Source organism: Camellia sinensis, chromosome 1, assembly GCF_055761805.1.
Source record: "Camellia sinensis isolate YWXY chromosome 1, ASM5576180v1, whole genome shotgun sequence".
NCBI lineage: Eukaryota > Viridiplantae > Streptophyta > Magnoliopsida > Ericales > Theaceae > Camellia > Camellia sinensis.
In genome coordinates, this window is record NC_138961.1 from 18,081,194 (window position 1) to 18,106,073 (window position 24,880).

The following is a 24,880-nucleotide window of genomic DNA, read 5'->3' on the forward strand; positions in this document are numbered from 1 at the left end:
TCGTTTGGTCAGTCATTCGACGACAAGGGTAACAGTTGCTATTCATAAAGGTGACAACCATAGTTGATAAGGATTGTATCTACTGTCTGAATGATTGACTTATATGTATAAATTTAAATGATTCAAACAAACTCAAATTTAATAGATGAATTATTTTGAAATTATTAATCTCATACTGAATAGCATGATGTTGATGAGGAAGATGCGCATGAAACACGATTTAGAAAATTCGGTTCGGTTTTCCGGCAGTCAATAATGGTGCTGTTTTTTTTTTTTTCTTCATAATAATAGTGCTGTTGGTACTAGCCAATAATAGTGCTGTTGGTACCATTGACGGGTTGTCCCAATAAAGACCAGTCATGTAACAGAAGTCCACCACACTCAAAACATGTTAAAAATTTTATTAAATATTTTATGTAAGTGTGGGAGTCACATAAAACTTATATAGTGTAGGTTTTACTTTCATCTGAAACATTTAACAAAAATTTTGATAGAATTTTTAGAATCTCTAACATTTTTCTTTTAACGGAGTTTACACAGTTAACATCTAACTATCCCTTTCTTTCTTTCTTTAGAGCATTTGTAATGGCTTGCCATTAGAGCTGCCATTACTATAATATAGCAACTGTGTTGAAAAATGATACTCCAATGGTTGAATATGACAACTGTCAAATTTGACAAATACCAAAACTAATGTCAAATTGACACAAATTTTAGCAACTGTCATTTGTGTCAACTCAGCCAAAATTAACTATTTTCCTCTCTCCCTCCCAACAAGACAAATTTGACAAAAACTTGTATAATCATTTTTTTTTTCATCAGAATTCACCCAAAAAAAACTTCAATAATTTTTTTTTTTAATTTATCCAAAATCATCAAAGTTTTTTTTTTTTTTTTTAACAGAATTAGTCAACAACAATCAATAAATCTCAACAAAATCTCAAACCATAGTTGATAAGGGTTGTATTTGCTGTCCGAATGGTCGACTGACATGTCCAAATTTAAATAATTCAAACAAACTCAAATTTAATAGATGAATTATTTTGAAATTATTAATCTCATACTGAATAGCATGATGTTGATGAGGAAGATGCGCATGAAACACGATTTAGAAAATTCGGTTCGATTTTCCTGCAGTCAATAATAGTGCTGTTTTTTTTTTTTATATTATTATTCATAATAATAGTGCTGTTGGTACTAGTCAATAATAGTGCTGTTGGTACTGTTGACTGGTTGTCCCAATAAAGACCAGTCACGTAACAGAAGTCCACCACACTCAAAACATTGCATTTTAACAGAACAATATTTGAGATCTTAAAAATTTTATGGAAATTTTTATTAAATATTTTATATGAGTATAAGACTCACATGAAATTTACATAGTGTAAGTTTCATTTTCATATGAGATATTTGATAAAAATTTTGATAAAATTTTTAAAATTTCTAACATTTTTCTTTTAATGGAGTTTACGCAGTTAACATCTGATTATCTCTTTCTTTCTTTCTTTCTTTCTTTAGAGCATCTACACTGGTTTGTCATTAGAGCTGCCATTATTATAATATAGCAGCAGCGTTGAAAAATGATACTCCAATGGTTGAATATGGCAGCTGTCAAACTTGACAAATGCCAAAACTTGTGTCAAATTTCACATAAGCTTTAGCAGCTGCCATTTGTGTCAACTCAGTTGAAACCAACTGTTTCCCTCCCACCCAACAAAACAAATTTGACAAAAACTTGTTTCACCATTTTTTTTATCAGAATTCACCAAAAAAAAAAAATCAATAATTTTTTTAATTTACCCAAAATCAGCAAAGTTATTTTTATTTAATTTTTTTTTTTTTACAGAATCAGTCAACAATAATCAATAAATCTCAACAAAATTTGAAACAAATTCAACAAATCTCAAATTCAACCAAAAAAAAAAAAACAAAAAAAAAAATACAAAAAAACTCAACAATTTTAATAAATTTCAACAAGCAATTTCATAACTTCAAATCTCAGAATCTCAAAATATGAACAAAACTGAAAATAATAAATACTTGGATTTTCTATTTGTTGTTCATATTCCAATAGATTTCAGCAATCATTTTCTTCGTCTTCATCTTCTTTGTTACCATCTTCATTTTCTCCATCGTCTGTGGGGGCTAGATACCACCACCATCTCTGCTTTGTCTTCTCTTTGGCCCAAAGTTTAGAGAGAGAGAGAGAGAGAGAAATAAAGAAGGGCGATGGGTCAAAGCGTCGAAAGAAGCGGTGAAGAGATAGTCAGCGGTGGGAGCAAATCTGGTTTTGGTAGTTCAAAGTAGATCTGATGGTCCTTGGTTCAGAATCGGCGATTGTCTCTTCGATATTGTCTAACATCGCCGATCCATTCTTGGAGTGAGTGAGAGAGAGAGAGAGAGAGAGAGAGAGAAATAGAGAGAGAGTATAGCGATCCCGGGTTTACCCTTGTTATACAGTGATCCGGACATGTGTCCGTGGATGATAGTAGTTGAGTATTACCTTGTGTACATCCTTTCTTACTTTGTACTTGAGTTATAGGATGTGTTGGGCAGGTTTGTTACAGGTTGGTTGAGTTTAGAAACCAAAACTAGTTGCCCAGATTTTGACCTGTCCGCTCGAGCAGAGAGTTTGACGCTCGAGCGGGGACCCTTTTGTTGCTTGTACGCTCGAGCGGGGGTTTTGGCGCTCGAGCGGGGGTTTTGGCGCTCGAGCGGGGGTTTCACCCATCAAGTATTTCCTGTGCAGTGTTGGACGCTCGAGCGTGGGATTGGCCGCTCGAGCGGGAGAGTTGACGCTCGAGCGGAGACCTAGTTCTGTAAAAGTTCTGGGAGTGTGTATCCGCCGCTCGAGCGGGATTGTTGACGCTCGAGCGGGAGTCTGTGAGTGACGCTCGAGCGGGGCGTTGGACGCTCGAGCGGGGCGACTGGGTTAAAGCTCCGTGTTTTGACTTTTCAAATCACTTTTTCCATTTCTCTTCTCTCTCTTACTTTTCCAAAAACCCCATTGTTAAGCTTCTCACTCTAGGACTCTACCTTCTCTCTAGGTATTGATCTAGTAGGAGTGATTTGCTCACCTTTGGCCTTTACAAAAGAGTTGTTGATCGTCGAGGGCTACCTTTTGATCCGAAAAGTTTGTGGTTTGGAGCACTTCCGTTTTCTTCGTCTTCTCGGTTGGGAGTCAGCTTTTGAGGTAGGGATAACCTACTCCTTACTATGGGTTTTGTCTTGAAATTTTAGTAGTTTGAGATGTTGGAGTTGGTTTGGTAATTTTGTGAAAGTTTGAGACTTTTGTGCAAACTTACAAAGTTGGGGTTTTAACTATATGAAAGCCTAGATGCATGTTTGGCATGGGAAAAGTGGAATTAATGTTAAAACACTAATGAAAATGGAACCTAAGGGTTGAAATGTTAATTATGGAAAATGCCCTAATTACATTGGTTAATTAATTTGTAAAATTAATTGTGAGAAATGAGGAATTGAATTGGAAATGTTGAGATTGGGAATATGTGGGATTAAAGGGTGTAGTTGGATTTTATGTCACTCACCTAGTTGGAAATGTTGATTTTAGATCCATTTGTTGCATTTATTTTCTGTATAGAAATAACTGCTTTGGGCTATCGGTGGAGGATAGTCTTGATTGTTGTAGACAATGCATGATGATTAGGCAAACGGAAACTAATCACTGGAATGAGTCATTGAGTATGATGATTGAAAGAACACGTTAAATTTATGTGTTGTGTGATGATGTGCATAATTATTGTTTATATGCATTGTGTTGTGTTGGAGGAGATAGGGGATGTACTCCACGGTTTAGGGGAAGATAGGGGATGGACCTCTAAACCGGATGTTGATGGGAGAAGATAGGGGATGGACTCCGTAGATAGAGCTCGTATGCTTATCTAGTGATGTGTTGACAGAGCTCATATGCTTGTCATTGGATGTGTGATAGTGCTCATATGCATATCTGTGGAAGTGATGATATAGCTTGTATGCTTATCTGTTGGTGTGTGATATAGCTAGTATGCTTATCTATTATGAAATGGGAAGGTGTTTAATATGAGTTACTGTCTCATATGAGTTGTTTGGCCAGGTTCTGAGCCATGGTTATAAGTTGAGAATCTGAAAGGAATTGGAAAATAAATTGTAATATGGACTTGTACGTCATGAAACTGTAAAGTGTGATAAGGGAAAGTATCAGTGTTGGCCATCTATCAACTGCTAATCTTTTAGTCATTGTTCATATTTGGTTTAGTGTATTTCTACTGGGCTGTGGCTCACCCTATATGGGAATATCATTTTCAGGTACAGGTAGCATGCCACCTCCAAGGACATAAGGTTGGGAGGCTAGAGGCGGACACACTTTTGTTGTTTTATTTCTTTTGATGTGTTACTTGTAAATTCGAGCCAAGGGCTTAATGTGTACTTGAGTTAGTACTCTTTTATTGTAACCAAGTGTTAACTTGGAAAGCTGTAAGCCCTTAGGGCATTTGCTTTTGTCGTTAACATGTAATACTTTTTGTAATGGAACTCTGATGAATAGAAGAATGTGGAGTTTTTATATATCAATGTATGTCTCTATTGATGGGTTTAATGTTATTATTTTGAGGGCGTTACAGAGAGAGAGATGAGTGAGAGAAAGAAAGAGGTGAAGGGTAAACGGCCGCGATTGGCGGTGACGGAGAGTAGAGAGAGAAGTTCCCACCGTGGAGAGGAGTTTGCACCGTCGCCGATCAAAGAGAGATAGGGTTTGTAAAAGAAGAGATATAGAGAGAGAAGAGAGGCAGAGTGATTGTTTGAAAATGAGGAGAAGATGAAAAAGAGAGAAAGATGATTGTAGAAGTTGATCTTAGCCGTTGGATTATATAAAAATCCAACGGTAATGGTATTGTCTTGGAATGTGTAACATGAGCCCAACGGCTCTATTTCAATTTGGAAGTAAAAGAACGGCTATTTTTCCAAATAGATAAAACACCAAAGGCTATAAAGTAAATGGTTAAAAAAAAGATTATGTTTTTGTAGTAGTATAAATACAGACACCTTATTTCACCAATTTGAGTTCAAGAAAAAAAAGAAAAAGCGGAAAATCATTCACCACTCAAGAAGATGTGGCAATTTGTAGAGCATGGTGTCATATTACTGAAGACCCAATCGTTGGAAATTCACAATCTCATGCTCATTTTTTGGGAAGATTTTTTTAAAATTATTGCTTGCTGCAGAATGATCACTCAAGAACACTAGTGTCTATGTCATCTCGACGGGGTGCAATCATGAAATGTTGCAACAAATTTCGTGGATGTTTAGCGTAAGTCGAAAATCTACATCCAAGTGGGATGTCTCAAGTTGATATAATAAGATTTCATCTTCATTTATTATGTTAGTTTTTTTATTTTGTCCCATATAAAAATTAACTAATTAATTAATTTAATATTTTATTGATATAGATGCTTCAAGCAAAACTTTTATACAACCAAGATGAAAACAAATATTTTGCTTTTGAACATTGTTAGGCAATCTTGCAAAACAATATCAGGTGGCAAGATGTAACTCCTACGAACACAGTGAAGTCAAGGATATATATACCATTTTCCCTTAATTCAGCCTCCGAATCTCCTATGGATAACTGTATTTCTCTTGAAGACAACAACAATCTAAGTGTTGGCAACAATCTAACTGTTGGTAATAATTCAATCGCTAAGGGTAGTGTCTTTGCAAAGGGTAAAAGGCCTATAGGTAGAAAATTTGCAAAAGAATTGTTTCGGAAAAGTGAAGCTATTCAAGCTGAAGTCAGCAAATATAACAATATATTGGAGACATTTAACCAACACTTGGTTAGAAGTAAATGAAAAAAGCTGAAAGAGAAGAAAAAAGCATTCAAGCATTGCAGGAGATGAAAAAACTAGAGATTAAAAAGGAAGAACATTTGCAGAAGATGAGAGAACTTGAGATCAAAAAGAAAGAACGTTTGATAATGACTACAGACATTTCTCATTTGGATCCTCAGACGAAAGCGTATTACATAATGCGCAAAAATGAGATTTTCGCCAAGTGGTCGGCACATGCTAGCAACCCAAATTATTATTTTTCCCTGCTTCTTGATGAATAAGTATGGGACAATGTATTTTTTAATTTTGCAATGCCATTTATTTTTCGATGTAATTTTGAGTATTTTATATTTAAATTTACGGGTGAATTATATTAAATTTTTTTTTGGAAATTTTTCAATTGTTTTTTCATTTTTTATATTTTTATAGTCGGGTATAATGTAAATATATAATTTTTGCTACAAACAGTTTTAAAAAGGTTACAAAAGACAAAAAATAAGCAAAAAAAAAAAAAAAAATACTAGAAAATATATATCCAAACAATACCTACAAGTTTGGAGGGAAAGTTGGCTGAGACGTACTAAAATAGCATGTGACCATTGAAGCACTATTGCTATAATTTGAAAAAATAACATTATTGTGACAACCCTCACCCTACTCTTGCCATACTTGCATACATCCTTGCATGGTCTTGCTTGTTATGTTAATTTGAAGGTTTTATCTTGGCTTGATTTGCTTAAGTTGCTTGCATGATTTTGTTCCTTGCTTAGTGTGTGTGTGTAGCCGAGATCATCCTGAGCTTAGTCCGCCTTTGACCCTTTGTACTTAGAACCATCTTGAGATCTTGTTCAAACCCATCTTCACCTCGGGCATTCATTGCCGAGATGTTTTGCACTTGAACCTTGTCCGCAGGCAGGTATGGCCTAGGCCGAGATGTGGCGCACCCCGGCCAAGGTGTGGCACAGCTTAGTCAAGCGTCGTCCTCCCTAGCCGATGTTTTTCCATCCCGTTGTTGGATCCTTGTTTTGAGCCGATGTCATCTTGTTGCCGATGTGTCTTACCCGAGCTTGCTGCATAAGCTTTGTCAGAGGCTTGTCTTGTCCATCAATCACCTTTTTGGAGCTGAACCAATCCGGTAATGCCACGTGTCCGAGCTGTTTGTTAAGGCAGCCGACAGACCTTGAAACAAATCATTTCTTGTCTCAAATCTTTGTTTTAGAGAGAGAAGCTCTAGAGAGGAGGAAGAAGAGTTCTTGAGTGAGAGTAGTCTTCCAAGCTTGATCTTTGTGGCTTGAACCGTTAGATCCGAGTTTTGAGGTTAGAATCTTGATCTCCTTTGGTTGTTCTTGCTGAATATCTAGCTGCATTGCATGATCGGATCTGTTTTGCATGTCATGCATCGTTTTGAAGTTGGTTTTAGAAAGAGAAAATGGTTTTTCATGTGTTCTTGAACAAAGTCTCATTTTGATCGTAGAGTTTGGAACGAAAACCATGTTTTTGTGTTTGTTCTTGCATGACCTTCTTGAATGGGTGCTTAGGTCCATATTTTGAACTCTTGGCATGAAACTCAGATTTTTGTAACAAGTTGTGAGCTTGCATCCATCTTTCAATGATCATGTTCTTCATATTCTTCAAAGGAAACCCAGGTTTTTCCTGATTTTGTATAACGGGACCTCGGCTTAGCCCTGGACGGTACCCAGTGTGTTTTCGAGAAACGGGAGCAGTGGTTAAACTCCCAGCTTGTTTTGTTTTGTCCTTGACTTGGATCTGGCAAGAATGCCGAGATCATTTACATGTATATATAGAGCTTGCTTTGAGAATGTGACTTGCCATGTGATTGTAGGTCCTTGATATTGCTTTGAGTTCGCACCTGAAGAACTAGGTGAGTGGTATTATTGATAAAGCTATGTTATACTCGTTTTGATAAATCTTGCTTGCTTGTTTGACGAAAGTATTTGATAGCATGAATAAATAGCTCTTGTTTGATGAGTCAAGTATACTCCTTGTTTTGATGCCATCTTTGGAAAGGATACGGTCCTTGTTAAATCGGGCTACGGGCCTAAGTAACACAAGTCCCTTGTACTGGAGGACTCTAAACTTTCGCGGTACCAAGTGCACAAGTCCCTTGTATTGGAGGACTCTAAACTTTCGCAATACTTTTGACCAAGCGATTACGGATCGTACAGCTTTTGTTATTTGATGATGAATACGGTTCATCCCTTGTCTCGCCGATGTTACGATATTTGACGATGAATACGGTTCATCCCTTGTCTCGCCGATGTTACGATATTTGACGATGAATACGGTTCATCCCTTGTCTCGCCGATGTTACGATATTTGATGATGAATACGGTTCATCCCTTGTCTCGCCGATGTTACGATATTTGATGATGAATACGGTTCATCCCTTGTCTCGCCGATGTTACGATATTTGATGATGAATACGGTTCATCCCTTGTCTCGCCGATGTTACGATATTTGATGATGAATACGGTTCATCACTTGCCTTGCTAAAGTTTTGGTGTGTTTCGTTTTGAAGGACCTCGGCTTTATTCATGTAAAACCTTTATTTTTAGTACCATTCACTGAGTTTTGTACTCACCCCTCTATATATATGTAGGTGATGAGCAGGACGGCGGCGACGCCTAGTTCGTTGGGATACTTGTTTTGGATTCGTGTATTTGTCGGCCTTACTTTGTATTTACGTCGGCGATGCCCTGTTTTGCATGTCGGCGAATTCTTGAAAATCATGCTTCTTGACTTGTATTAGCTGTATTTTGTATATGTCGGCTCGAGAAGCCTTTTGATCAAGATGTAACATGTATTTTGTACCCTGTTGTATTTAAATTGTGAAGTTAATTGGAAATGTTTGGCACTGCTTTAATCTACGCACAGCTCTTATGGACCGCTTGTAATTGATTTATCGCTTCCGCATTTGTGAGCCCCCTATATTCGTACTCTGATTGTGTTAAGTTTTGAGAAGTTGGCCTTCGGTAATTACGGATTACTGGCCATCACGGCACCAAACTACTAGGGGCGGTTTGGGGTCGTGACAGAGTGGTATCAGAGCACAAGTTCCTCGGTATACGTTATTCACACACTTTGAGTCCTGAAGAGCATAGGATTTCCCTTAGAAAGATGTTAGAGTTGCATCATGGTATTTGTTATCTGAACGAAATGTGCATTGTCTTGATGTGTTTATTTGTTGCTTGCCTATGTGGTTATTTGCTTAATTGTTTTAAAGTCATACCTTGCATACTCATAGTATCATGAGGAGAGGTAGACCACCACTTGGCCGAGATCAGCCCGAAGATAGAATGGACAGATTGGAAAGATTAGTTGAAGGTTTGGCCCGCGAGTTGAGGCAAACCAGACAGCAGTTCGCTAGTGCTACGTCGACTCAAGCTGAGCAGACCAACGGCCGAAATGTAGCTCCACCTCCACCTCCTCCTGTGCCGCAGATTCCCCCGCAACCAGCCTTGTATGGGGATGGGACGATAGCTTTGATCAGGGAGTTCAAGAAGATGAGACCGCCAAGGTTCTCAGGGGGTATAGAGCCGATGAAGGCTGAAGCATGGGTTTTGGAGATAGAAAAGTTGTTCGAGATCTTCCCTAGCACCGACGCTCAGAAAGTGACGTTGGCAGCATTCACATTAGATGATGACGCCCGCAGGTGGTGGATGATGGTTAGAGGGAGCAATCCAGATTTGACCTGGATCCGATTCTTAGAATTGTTTTACAAGAAACATTTTCCCCTAAGTGTTCGAAACCGCAAGGCTACCGAATTTCATACTCTGACGCAAGGCAACAGAACAGTGGCGGAATATGATCGCGCTTTTACTGAACTGGTAAGGTTTGTACCTCACATGACCAACGACGAATATATGAAGGCCAGGAAGTTCGAGTGTGGGCTTCGTGGACCGATTCAAGACAGGGTGAGTTTACTCGATATGCCGACTTATGCCGAAGTATTGGACAAAGCCATTCACGCCGAAGCTAATTTGAACCGATACCAGAGCTCGGGAGAAAACCAGCGAAAGAGACAGAACTATGACAATCGCCGAGGACAGCTGAACACCAAGAAGAGAACGAACATGGACAGTACTGGTAACCTAAGGCAGGAAGGGAGTGTTAAACCGACGTGTTCGGATTGTGGGAAACAGCATTTCGGGATCTGCCGACGAACGTCTGGAGCCTGTTATGAATGTGGCGAGATGGGCCATTATGTGAGGGATTGCCCCAAAACAAAGACTGATAACAACAAGAAAGGAGAAAATACCTCGGGTTCCGTTCAGAAAGGAAATGCTGGGAGAGCACAGATGAGACAGGGCAGAGTGTTTGCATTAGTACCAGGAGACACTCAGAATGCTGAGGCAGTGGTGTCAGGTATTTTACTAATTTGCTCCCAAGATGCTTATGTGTTAATTGATTCGGGTTCTACTCATTCGTTTATATCTACCAAGTTTGCTGAGAAAATTAATAGAGAACTAGAGCCCCTTGATTATGTGTTGTCTGTATCTACTCCATCTGGGAGATCTATGTTTGTTACATCCATTTACAGAGCATGTGTTGTTGTGATTGAGAATGTTGAATTGCTAGTAGATCTGATGCCTCTAGACCTAGCTCATTTTGATATTATACTGGGAATGGACTGGTTAGTTGCAAACAATGCATCTATTAATTGTGTTTCGAAAGGTGTCACCTTGAGACCCCCAAACCTAACCGAGGTTACTTTCCAGGGTAAAGGGGTAGTGCCCCCACCATACTTGATTTCGTCCATTAAGGCCTGTAAGTTGATTCAGAAAGGGTGTCGAGGTTACTTGTGTAGTATACTGAGTGATCAGAATGGAAATGTTAACTTAGCCGACATCCCGATTGTTAGTGATTTCCCCGACGTCTTTCCGGATGAATTGCCTGGCCACTTGACCGATAGAGAAATAGAGTTTACGGTCGATATTATATCGGGAACGCAGCCGATCTCCAAACCACCTTATAGAATGGCCCCCGCTGAACTTAGAGAATTGAAACTGCAATTGCAAGAGTTGTTAGATAAGGGATTTATTAGGCCGAGCACTTCACCATGGGGAGCACCTGTTCTATTTGTTAAAAAGAAGGATGGCACACTCCGTTTGTGTATCGACTATAGAGAACTTAATAAGGTCACCATTAAGAACAAGTACCCGTTACCTAGAATTGATGATCTGCTTGACCAATTACAAGGAGCGCGAGTCTTTTCTAAGATTGACCTTAGGTCTGGTTACCATCAGCTTAAGGTTAAAGCCGAAGATGTCGAGAAGACTGCCTTTCGAACAAGATATGGCCACTACGAGTTTTTAGTAATGCCTTTTGGAGTGACTAATGCCCCTGCTGCATTTATGGATTTGATGAACAGAGTCTTCAAGCCGTATTTAGATGAGTTTGTAGTTGTCTTCATTGACGATATCTTGATCTATTCCAAGAGTAAGACTGAACACGAAAATCACTTGAGACTTGCCTTGCAGATTTTGAGAGAACGGAGATTGTACGCTAAGTTTAACAAGTGTGAGTTTTGGCTTCCTACTATCTCATTCTTAGGTCATGTGATTAGTGAAGAGGGTATCTCAGTTGATCCTAGCAAAATCGAAGCCGTAGTGAATTGGCCGAGACCGACTAATGTGTCCGAGATTCGTAGTTTTCTGGGTTTGGCAGGTTATTACAGAAAGTTTGTGAAAGATTTCTCCAGGATTGCAATTCCATTGACGCAACTGACTCAGAAGGGAACACTGTATGAATGGACTAAAGATCGGGAGTCAGCCTTCCAGGAACTGGAGACGAGGTTAGTTACAGCGCCAGTGCTCGTACTCCCAACAGGTAACGAAGAGTTTCATGTCTATAGTGATGCATCGCATAAGGGTTTGGGTTGTGTATTAATGCAGAAGGGTAAAGTTATAGCTTATGCATCTCGTCAGTTGAAACCTCATGAGAAAAACTATCCTACCCATGACTTAGAATTGGCGGCCGTGGTATTTGCTTTAAAGATTTGGCGTCACTATTTGTATGGAGCTACTTGTCAGGTTTTCACAGATCATAAGAGCTTAAAATATCTATTCACTCAGAAGGAACTGAATTTGAGGCAGAGAAGGTGGCTTGAGTTGTTAAAAGACTACGATATGCAAATTCAATATCACCCCGGTAAAGCCAACAGTGTAGCCGACGCTTTGAGCAGGAAGTCAGATGGAAATTTGGCGTGTTTAACCGTGATGTCAGCAGAACCGACTATCGTTAATGAAGTAAAGACAAGACAGATGGAGGATAACTTCCTCAAGAAAATTGCCGAGGAGATTGACACGAAGCCGAGACCAGGGTATACCATCGAAAACCAAGTACTCAAGTTTGAAGGAAGGTTATGTGTGGCCGACATTCCAGAGCTGAAGAAAAAGATTTTGCAGGAAGCTCATGGTTCCAAGTTTGCTGTCCACCCAGGGAACACCAAGATGTATCAAGATATGAAACAGACCTTCTGGTGGCCAAATATGAAGAGAGAAATAGCCGAATTCGTGTCCCAGTGTTTACATTGTCAGCAAGTGAAGGCAGAACATCAAAGACCAGCAGGACTTCTTCAACCTTTGCCGATTCCTGAGTGGAAATGGGAGCACATCTCCATGGATTTTGTGATTGGGTTGCCGAGAACACCAAAGAGTATGGATTCAATTTGGGTTGTTGTGGATAGGTTAACTAAGTCAGCACACTTTCTACCCGTTAAGGCTACCTTCAACACCAATCAACTTGCCTTGCTATATGTGAATGAGATTATCAGACTTCATGGAGTGCCGATATCAATTGTTTCAGACCGAGATCCTAAATTTGTTTCTAGATTTTGGCAGAGTCTTCAGAGAGCTTTCGGAGCCGAGCTGAGGTTTAGTACAGCCTTTCATCCCCAGACAGATGGGCAGACAGAGAGGACAATTCAGACACTCGAAGATATGCTGAGACTTTGTGTATTGGATTTCCAAGAAAGTTGGGGAACACATTTGCCTTTAGTGGAATTCGCTTACAATAACAGTTACCAAGCTAGCATTGGCATGGCGCCGTATGAAGCCTTGTATGGAAGAAAATGTAGGTCGCCGATATGTTGGACCGAAGTCGGGGACAGAACTTTGCTTGGTCCCGAATTGATTCAAGTGACAACAGAAAAGATTAAACTTATCCAACAGAGGATTAAAACTGCCCAGAGCCGACAAAAGAGCTACGCCGATCAGAGAAGGAATGAGGTAGAGTTCGAAGTTGGGAATCATGTATTCCTGAAAGTCTCACCAATGAAAGGAGTTTCTAGATTTGGAAAGAAAGGTAAGTTAGCACCCCGCTATATTGGGCCATTTGAAATTCTTGAGAGAATTAATTCCGTTGCCTACAGACTTGCTTTGCCGCCAGATTTGAGCCAAGTCCACAATGTGTTTCATGTTTCGATGTTGAGAAAGTACATCCGAGATCCACTGCATGTAATTGATCATTCTGAAATCGCAGTTAATGAGAATCTGGGCTACGAAGAAAGGCCAATGAGAATTATCGACCGACAAGTGAAGCAATTGAGGAACAGATCGATACCGATGGTAAAGGTCGAATGGAAGGAGCATTATGGCACAGAAGCCACGTGGGAAAAGGAAGAGGACATGAGAGTCCGTTATCCGGAGTTGTTCTGGGAACAAGGTAATCTAAGTTTGGGGACCAAACTTCTTTAAGGGGGGTAGGATGTGACAACCCTCACCCTACTCTTGCCATACTTGCATACATCCTTGCATGGTCTTGCTTGTTATGTTAATTTGAAGGTTTTATCTTGGCTTGATTTGCTTAAGTTGCTTGCATGATTTTGTTCCTTGCTTAGTGTGTGTGTGTAGCCGAGATCATCCTGAGCTTAGTCCGCCTTTGACCCTTTGTACTTAGAACCATCTTGAGATCTTGTTCAAACCCATCTTCACCTCGGGCATTCATTGCCGAGATGTTTTGCACTTGAACCTTGTCCGCAGGCAGGTATGGCCTAGGCCGAGATGTGGCGCACCCCGGCCAAGGTGTGGCACAGCTTAGTCAAGCGTCGTCCTCCCTAGCCGATGTTTTTCCATCCCGTTGTTGGATCCTTGTTTTGAGCCGATGTCATCTTGTTGCCGATGTGTCTTACCCGAGCTTGCTGCATAAGCTTTGTCAGAGGCTTGTCTTGTCCATCAATCACCTTTTTGGAGCTGAACCAATCCGGTAATGCCACGTGTCCGAGCTGTTTGTTAAGGCAGCCGACAGACCTTGAAACAAATCATTTCTTGTCTCAAATCTTTGTTTTAGAGAGAGAAGCTCTAGAGAGGAGGAAGAAGAGTTCATGAGTGAGAGTAGTCTTCCAAGCTTGATCTTTGTGGCTTGAACCGTTAGATCCGAGTTTTGAGGTTAGAATCTTGATCTCCTTTGGTTGTTCTTGCTGAATATCTAGCTGCATTGCATGATCGGATCTGTTTTGCATGTCATGCATCGTTTTGAAGTTGGTTTTAGAAAGAGAAAATGGTTTTTCATGTGTTCTTGAACAAAGTCTCATTTTGATCGTAGAGTTTGGAACGAAAACCATGTTTTTGTGTTTGTTCTTGCATGACCTTCTTGAATGGGTGCTTAGGTCCATATTTTGAACTCTTGGCATGAAACTCAGATTTTTGTAACAAGTTGTGAGCTTGCATCCATCTTTCAATGATCATGTTCTTCATATTCTTCAAAGGAAACCCAGGTTTTTCCTGATTTTGTATAACGGGACCTCGGCTTAGCCCTGGACGGTACCCAGTGTGTTTTCGAGAAACGGGAGCAGTGGTTAAACTCCCAGCTTGTTTTGTTTTGTCCTTGACTTGGATCTGGCAAGAATGCCGAGATCATTTACATGTATATATAGAGCTTGCTTTGAGAATGTGACTTGCCATGTGATTGTAGGTCCTTGATATTGCTTTGAGTTCGCACCTGAAGAACTAGGTGAGTGGTATTATTGATAAAGCTATGTTATACTCGTTTTGATAAATCTTGCTTGCTTGTTTGACGAAAGTATTTGATAGCATGAATAAATAGCTCTTGTTTGATGAGTCAAGTATACTCCTTGTTTTGATGCCATCTTTGGAAAGGATACGGTCCTTGTTAAATCGGGCTACGGGCCTAAGTAACACAAGTCCCTTGTACTGGAGGACTCTAAACTTTCGCGGTACCAAGTGCACAAGTCCCTTGTATTGGAGGACTCTAAACTTTCGCAATACTTTTGACCAAGCGATTACGGATCGTACAGCTTTTGTTATTTGATGATGAATACGGTTCATCCCTTGTCTCGCCGATGTTACGATATTTGACGATGAATACGGTTCATCCCTTGTCTCGCCGATGTTACGATATTTGACGATGAATACGGTTCATCCCTTGTCTCGCCGATGTTACGATATTTGATGATGAATACGGTTCATCCCTTGTCTCGCCGATGTTACGATATTTGATGATGAATACGGTTCATCCCTTGTCTCGCCGATGTTACGATATTTGATGATGAATACGGTTCATCCCTTGTCTCGCCGATGTTACGATATTTGATGATGAATACGGTTCATCACTTGCCTTGCTAAAGTTTTGGTGTGTTTCGTTTTGAAGGACCTCGGCTTTATTCATGTAAAACCTTTATTTTTAGTACCATTCACTGAGTTTTGTACTCACCCCTCTATATATATGTAGGTGATGAGCAGGACGGCGGCGACGCCTAGTTCGTTGGGATACTTGTTTTGGATTCGTGTATTTGTCGGCCTTACTTTGTATTTACGTCGGCGATGCCCTGTTTTGCATGTCGGCGAATTCTTGAAAATCATGCTTCTTGACTTGTATTAGCTGTATTTTGTATATGTCGGCTCGAGAAGCCTTTTGATCAAGATGTAACATGTATTTTGTACCCTGTTGTATTTAAATTGTGAAGTTAATTGGAAATGTTTGGCACTGCTTTAATCTACGCACAGCTCTTATGGACCGCTTGTAATTGATTTATCGCTTCCGCATTTGTGAGCCCCCTATATTCGTACTCTGATTGTGTTAAGTTTTGAGAAGTTGGCCTTCGGTAATTACGGATTACTGGCCATCACGGCACCAAACTACTAGGGGCGGTTTGGGGTCGTGACAGAGTGGTATCAGAGCACAAGTTCCTCGGTATACGTTATTCACACACTTTGAGTCCTGAAGAGCATAGGATTTCCCTTAGAAAGATGTTAGAGTTGCATCATGGTATTTGTTATCTGAACGAAATGTGCATTGTCTTGATGTGTTTATTTGTTGCTTGCCTATGTGGTTATTTGCTTAATTGTTTTAAAGTCATACCTTGCATACTCATAGTATCATGAGGAGAGGTAGACCACCACTTGGCCGAGATCAGCCCGAAGATAGAATGGACAGATTGGAAAGATTAGTTGAAGGTTTGGCCCGCGAGTTGAGGCAAACCAGACAGCAGTTCGCTAGTGCTACGTCGACTCAAGCTGAGCAGACCAACGGCCGAAATGTAGCTCCACCTCCACCTCCTCCTGTGCCGCAGATTCCCCCGCAACCAGCCTTGTATGGGGATGGGACGATAGCTTTGATCAGGGAGTTCAAGAAGATGAGACCGCCAAGGTTCTCAGGGGGTATAGAGCCGATGAAGGCTGAAGCATGGGTTTTGGAGATAGAAAAGTTGTTCGAGATCTTCCCTAGCACCGACGCTCAGAAAGTGACGTTGGCAGCATTCACATTAGATGATGACGCCCGCAGGTGGTGGATGATGGTTAGAGGGAGCAATCCAGATTTGACCTGGATCCGATTCTTAGAATTGTTTTACAAGAAACATTTTCCCCTAAGTGTTCGAAACCGCAAGGCTACCGAATTTCATACTCTGACGCAAGGCAACAGAACAGTGGCGGAATATGATCGCGCTTTTACTGAACTGGTAAGGTTTGTACCTCACATGACCAACGACGAATATATGAAGGCCAGGAAGTTCGAGTGTGGGCTTCGTGGACCGATTCAAGACAGGGTGAGTTTACTCGATATGCCGACTTATGCCGAAGTATTGGACAAAGCCATTCACGCCGAAGCTAATTTGAACCGATACCAGAGCTCGGGAGAAAACCAGCGAAAGAGACAGAACTATGACAATCGCCGAGGACAGCTGAACACCAAGAAGAGAACGAACATGGACAGTACTGGTAACCTAAGGCAGGAAGGGAGTGTTAAACCGACGTGTTCGGATTGTGGGAAACAGCATTTCGGGATCTGCCGACGAACGTCTGGAGCCTGTTATGAATGTGGCGAGATGGGCCATTATGTGAGGGATTGCCCCAAAACAAAGACTGATAACAACAAGAAAGGAGAAAATACCTCGGGTTCCGTTCAGAAAGGAAATGCTGGGAGAGCACAGATGAGACAGGGCAGAGTGTTTGCATTAGTACCAGGAGACACTCAGAATGCTGAGGCAGTGGTGTCAGGTATTTTACTAATTTGCTCCCAAGATGCTTATGTGTTAATTGATTCGGGTTCTACTCATTCGTTTATATCTACCAAGTTTGCTGAGAAAATTAATAGAGAACTAGAGCCCCTTGATTATGTGTTGTCTGTATCTACTCCATCTGGGAGATCTATGTTTGTTACATCCATTTACAGAGCATGTGTTGTTGTGATTGAGAATGTTGAATTGCTAGTAGATCTGATGCCTCTAGACCTAGCTCATTTTGATATTATACTGGGAATGGACTGGTTAGTTGCAAACAATGCATCTATTAATTGTGTTTCGAAAGGTGTCACCTTGAGACCCCCAAACCTAACCGAGGTTACTTTCCAGGGTAAAGGGGTAGTGCCCCCACCATACTTGATTTCGTCCATTAAGGCCTGTAAGTTGATTCAGAAAGGGTGTCGAGGTTACTTGTGTAGTATACTGAGTGATCAGAATGGAAATGTTAACTTAGCCGACATCCCGATTGTTAGTGATTTCCCCGACGTCTTTCCGGATGAATTGCCTGGCCACTTGACCGATAGAGAAATAGAGTTTACGGTCGATATTATATCGGGAACGCAGCCGATCTCCAAACCACCTTATAGAATGGCCCCCGCTGAACTTAGAGAATTGAAACTGCAATTGCAAGAGTTGTTAGATAAGGGATTTATTAGGCCGAGCACTTCACCATGGGGAGCACCTGTTCTATTTGTTAAAAAGAAGGATGGCACACTCCGTTTGTGTATCGACTATAGAGAACTTAATAAGGTCACCATTAAGAACAAGTACCCGTTACCTAGAATTGATGATCTGCTTGACCAATTACAAGGAGCGCGAGTCTTTTCTAAGATTGACCTTAGGTCTGGTTACCATCAGCTTAAGGTTAAAGCCGAAGATGTCGAGAAGACTGCCTTTCGAACAAGATATGGCCACTACGAGTTTTTAGTAATGCCTTTTGGAGTGACTAATGCCCCTGCTGCATTTATGGATTTGATGAACAGAGTCTTCAAGCCGTATTTAGATGAGTTTGTAGTTGTCTTCATTGACGATATCTTGATCTATTCCAAGAGTAAGACTGAACACGAAAATCACTTGAGACTTGCCTTGCAGATTTTGAGAGAACGGAGATTGTACGCTAAGTTTAACAAGTGTGAGTTTTGGCTTCCTACTATCTCATTCTTAGGTCATGTGATTAGTGAAGAGGGTATCTCAGTTGATCCTAGCAAAATCGAAGCCGTAGTGAATTGGCCGAGACCGACTAATGTGTCCGAGATTCGTAGTTTTCTGGGTTTGGCAGGTTATTACAGAAAGTTTGTGAAAGATTTCTCCAGGATTGCAATTCCATTGACGCAACTGACTCAGAAGGGAACACTGTATGAATGGACTAAAGATCGGGAGTCAGCCTTCCAGGAACTGGAGACGAGGTTAGTTACAGCGCCAGTGCTCGTACTCCCAACAGGTAACGAAGAGTTTCATGTCTATAGTGATGCATCGCATAAGGGTTTGGGTTGTGTATTAATGCAGAAGGGTAAAGTTATAGCTTATGCATCTCGTCAGTTGAAACCTCATGAGAAAAACTATCCTACCCATGACTTAGAATTGGCGGCCGTGGTATTTGCTTTAAAGATTTGGCGTCACTATTTGTATGGAGCTACTTGTCAGGTTTTCACAGATCATAAGAGCTTAAAATATCTATTCACTCAGAAGGAACTGAATTTGAGGCAGAGAAGGTGGCTTGAGTTGTTAAAAGACTACGATATGCAAATTCAATATCACCCCGGTAAAGCCAACAGTGTAGCCGACGCTTTGAGCAGGAAGTCAGATGGAAATTTGGCGTGTTTAACCGTGATGTCAGCAGAACCGACTATCGTTAATGAAGTAAAGACAAGACAGATGGAGGATAACTTCCTCAAGAAAATTGCCGAGGAGATTGACACGAAGCCGAGACCAGGGTATACCATCGAAAACCAAGTACTCAAGTTTGAAGGAAGGTTATGTGTGGCCGACATTCCAGAGCTGAAGAAAAAGATTTTGCAGGAAGCTCATGGTTCCAAGTTTGCTGTCCACCCAGGGAACACCAAGATGTATCAAGATATGAAACAGACCTTCTGGTGGCCAAATATGAAGAGAGAAATAGCCGAATTCGTGTCCCAGTGTTTACATTGTCAGCAAGTGAAGGCAGAACATCAAAGACCAGCAGGACTTCTTCAACCTTTGCCGATTCCTGAGTGGAAATGGGAGCACATCTCCATGGATTTTGTGATTGGGTTGCCGAGAACACCAAAGAGTATGGATTCAATTTGGGTTGTTGTGGATAGGTTAACTAAGTCAGCACACTTTCTACCCGTTAAGGCTACCTTCAACACCAATCAACTTGCCTTGCTATATGTGAATGAGATTATCAGACTTCATGGAGTGCCGATATCAATTGTTTCAGACCGAGATCCTAAATTTGTTTCTAGATTTTGGCAGAGTCTTCAGAGAGCTTTCGGAGCCGAGCTGAGGTTTAGTACAGCCTTTCATCCCCAGACAGATGGGCAGACAGAGAGGACAATTCAGACACTCGAAGATATGCTGAGACTTTGTGTATTGGATTTCCAAGAAAGTTGGGGAACACATTTGCCTTTAGTGGAATTCGCTTACAATAACAGTTACCAAGCTAGCATTGGCATGGCGCCGTATGAAGCCTTGTATGGAAGAAAATGTAGGTCGCCGATATGTTGGACCGAAGTCGGGGACAGAACTTTGCTTGGTCCCGAATTGATTCAAGTGACAACAGAAAAGATTAAACTTATCCAACAGAGGATTAAAACTGCCCAGAGCCGACAAAAGAGCTACGCCGATCAGAGAAGGAATGAGGTAGAGTTCGAAGTTGGGAATCATGTATTCCTGAAAGTCTCACCAATGAAAGGAGTTTCTAGATTTGGAAAGAAAGGTAAGTTAGCACCCCGCTATATTGGGCCATTTGAAATTCTTGAGAGAATTAATTCCGTTGCCTACAGACTTGCTTTGCCGCCAGATTTGAGCCAAGTCCACAATGTGTTTCATGTTTCGATGTTGAGAAAGTACATCCGAGATCCACTGCATGTAATTGATCATTCTGAAATCGCAGTTAATGAGAATCTGGGCTACGAAGAAAGGCCAATGAGAATTATCGACCGACAAGTGAAGCAATTGAGGAACAGATCGATACCGATGGTAAAGGTCGAATGGAAGGAGCATTATGGCACAGAAGCCACGTGGGAAAAGGAAGAGGACATGAGAGTCCGTTATCCGGAGTTGTTCTGGGAACAAGGTAATCTAAGTTTGGGGACCAAACTTCTTTAAGGGGGGTAGGATGTGACAACCCTCACCCTACTCTTGCCATACTTGCATACATCCTTGCATGGTCTTGCTTGTTATGTTAATTTGAAGGTTTTATCTTGGCTTGATTTGCTTAAGTTGCTTGCATGATTTTGTTCCTTGCTTAGTGTGTGTGTGTAGCCGAGATCATCCTGAGCTTAGTCCGCCTTTGACCCTTTGTACTTAGAACCATCTTGAGATCTTGTTCAAACCCATCTTCACCTCGGGCATTCATTGCCGAGATGTTTTGCACTTGAACCTTGTCCGCAGGCAGGTATGGCCTAGGCCGAGATGTGGCGCACCCCGGCCAAGGTGTGGCACAGCTTAGTCAAGCGTCGTCCTCCCTAGCCGATGTTTTTCCATCCCGTTGTTGGATCCTTGTTTTGAGCCGATGTCATCTTGTTGCCGATGTGTCTTACCCGAGCTTGCTGCATAAGCTTTGTCAGAGGCTTGTCTTGTCCATCAATCACCTTTTTGGAGCTGAACCAATCCGGTAATGCCACGTGTCCGAGCTGTTTGTTAAGGCAGCCGACAGACCTTGAAACAAATCATTTCTTGTCTCAAATCTTTGTTTTAGAGAGAGAAGCTCTAGAGAGGAGGAAGAAGAGTTCATGAGTGAGAGTAGTCTTCCAAGCTTGATCTTTGTGGCTTGAACCGTTAGATCCGAGTTTTGAGGTTAGAATCTTGATCTCCTTTGGTTGTTCTTGCTGAATATCTAGCTGCATTGCATGATCGGATCTGTTTTGCATGTCATGCATCGTTTTGAAGTTGGTTTTAGAAAGAGAAAATGGTTTTTCATGTGTTCTTGAACAAAGTCTCATTTTGATCGTAGAGTTTGGAACGAAAACCATGTTTTTGTGTTTGTTCTTGCATGACCTTCTTGAATGGGTGCTTAGGTCCATATTTTGAACTCTTGGCATGAAACTCAGATTTTTGTAACAAGTTGTGAGCTTGCATCCATCTTTCAATGATCATGTTCTTCATATTCTTCAAAGGAAACCCAGGTTTTTCCTGATTTTGTATAACGGGACCTCGGCTTAGCCCTGGACGGTACCCAGTGTGTTTTCGAGAAACGGGAGCAGTGGTTAAACTCCCAGCTTGTTTTGTTTTGTCCTTGACTTGGATCTGGCAAGAATGCCGAGATCATTTACATGTATATATAGAGCTTGCTTTGAGAATGTGACTTGCCATGTGATTGTAGGTCCTTGATATTGCTTTGAGTTCGCACCTGAAGAACTAGGTGAGTGGTATTATTGATAAAGCTATGTTATACTCGTTTTGATAAATCTTGCTTGCTTGTTTGACGAAAGTATTTGATAGCATGAATAAATAGCTCTTGTTTGATGAGTCAAGTATACTCCTTGTTTTGATGCCATCTTTGGAAAGGATACGGTCCTTGTTAAATCGGGCTACGGGCCTAAGTAACACAAGTCCCTTGTACTGGAGGACTCTAAACTTTCGCGGTACCAAGTGCACAAGTCCCTTGTATTGGAGGACTCTAAACTTTCGCAATACTTTTGACCAAGCGATTACGGATCGTACAACTTTTGTTATTTGATGATGAATACGGTTCATCCCTTGTCTCGCCGATGTTACGATATTTGACGATGAATACGGTTCATCCCTTGTCTCGCCGATGTTACGATATTTGACGATGAATACGGTTCATCCCTTGTCTCGCCGATGTTACGATATTTGATGATGAATACGGTTCATCCCTTGTCTCGCCGATGTTACGATATTTGATGATGAATACGGTTCATCCCTTGTCTCGCCGATGTTACGATATTTGATGATGAATACGGTTCATCCCTTGTCTCGCCGATGTTACGATATTTGATGATGAATACGGTTCATCACTTGCCTTGCTAAAGTTTTGGTGTGTTTCGTTTTGAAGGACCTCGGCTTTATTCATGTAAAACCTTTATTTTTAGTACCATTCACTGAGTTTTGTACTCACCCCTCTATATATATGTAGGTGATGAGCAGGACGGCGGCGACGCCTAGTTCGTTGGGATACTTGTTTTGGATTCGTGTATTTGTCGGCCTTACTTTGTATTTACGTCGGCGATGCCCTGTTTTGCATGTCGGCGAATTCTTGAAAATCATGCTTCTTGACTTGTATTAGCTGTATTTTGTATATGTCGGCTCGAGAAGCCTTTTGATCAAGATGTAACATGTATTTTGTACCCTGTTGTATTTAAATTGTGAAGTTAATTGGAAATGTTTGGCACTGCTTTAATCTACGCACAGCTCTTATGGACCGCTTGTAATTGATTTATCGCTTCCGCATTTGTGAGCCCCCTATATTCGTACTCTGATTGTGTTAAGTTTTGAGAAGTTGGCCTTCGGTAATTACGGATTACTGGCCATCACGGCACCAAACTACTAGGGGCGGTTTGGGGTCGTGACAATTATTCATTACCAAATTATAGCAGTGGCAATACTATTTTGACAAACACCATTAGAGATGCTCTGTGTGTTTCTTTCCATTTCTCGCTTTCCTACTTTTCATGTTTAACCAATTTTTTTTTTTTTTTTTGGGGAAACTACACTGACACTACCCTAAAAAGTATTTTGACAAAATAAAAAAAATATATTATAAATGTTAATAATTAATATTATAATTTTTTTCACTAATATATAGCAAATTTTTAAAATTTACACTTTATAATATTTTATCTTTCTTTTTTTTCACTCTTTCTTTCTGAGATGATATCTAACTATTTTTTTTAATAAAGTACATTGATAATTCTTACATTATACTCTTTATATTATTTTGGTCCTCGTAATTTTAATTAGCTTAATTTTGACTATTAATTTTAGAATTTATGTCCATTTGGTATAATTGATAACATAGATTAGAATTTATAATAATAATAATAATAATAATAATAATAATAATAATAATAATAATAATAATTGAGTTGGTTAAGGTTAATTCACAAAATTTAACAAATTTATAATTTTACTTATAAAAGCGTAATACATAATGCTTATGTGCTTATTTTTCATTAAAAAAATACTCACAATTATAATCAATTAGACTAAATTTAGACGAAATCTTAAATTCAACATCAAAATTAAGTCAATTAAAATTATAGAGACTAAAATAACACAAAAATCAAAATAAAAAATAATTAGTGTAATTTATTATTTACCTTTTTTTCTACTTTTTTTTTCTTTTTTTTTTAGTCTAGTTTATTATTTACCATCACCCTTCTCATCCTTGATCTCTTCTCTCTATTTCTCTCTTAAATGTTATTTTATTACTTTGTGCACAGTATATATATACATTCACTGTATATATATACATTCATACATATATATCACAGACATCCAAGCATAAGATTCAAAGTTGTATATGAAATATGATCAAATGGGTAATTTTATTTTATTTTATTTTATTTTATTTTTTTGGGTGAACTGATCAAATGGTTCAACATGGCGTATTCTCGCCCCAATATTTCATGAGTGGGCAAGAGAAGACGGGAAAAATATTAAAGAATGTTAAAAAGGAAAATTTTCCAAAGTACTAAAAAAAAAAAAAAAAAAAGGAAAAAACGGAAAGAATGGATCTAAAACATTAAGGAGGAAACTGAAGAGTTGAAAACGTTAACCACCTCGCACTACAAAAGAATACACTTTTGGCAATTAAAAGAAATTTAGTGGCCAAAGATTAACATTTTAGCTACTAAAAAAAATTTGGTTTGGTTGACAAAGATACACATTTTAGCTATTAAAAAAACTTTGGCTGGCAAAGTGCAATCCTTAATTACTAAAAATAATTTAGTCGATATTTGTTTTATTTTTGACGACTAAAAATAATCTTCTTTCATTCGCATTCCTTCACACAAACCCAGCCCCAAATCGACCCACTCACCGCTATTGACGATTGACTGTGATTTTGATGGTTTGATGATATTGATTCATGATTAATGTTCTAGAAGTGGTGAAAATGTTTTTGCGAATTGTGTTCTGCATTTATGTTAGTGTTTTTGCGAACTGTAACACTATTCATCTTTCTATTTTAATGCTCTTTCAAGGTGGTCGGACAATCTGGTATGTAGATAGCTACTGCCATGCTCATTTGTCTTACAAGTTGTGCCACTGTATGTTTCCATGTTCTTTTTCTTTTATTTAATTTATGTGTAAATTATGCGCACCTTTTTGCTAATATGCCTCTGAAAATAGAAAATCTGTTGGTGTCTCAACCATGAATAAAGAGGCA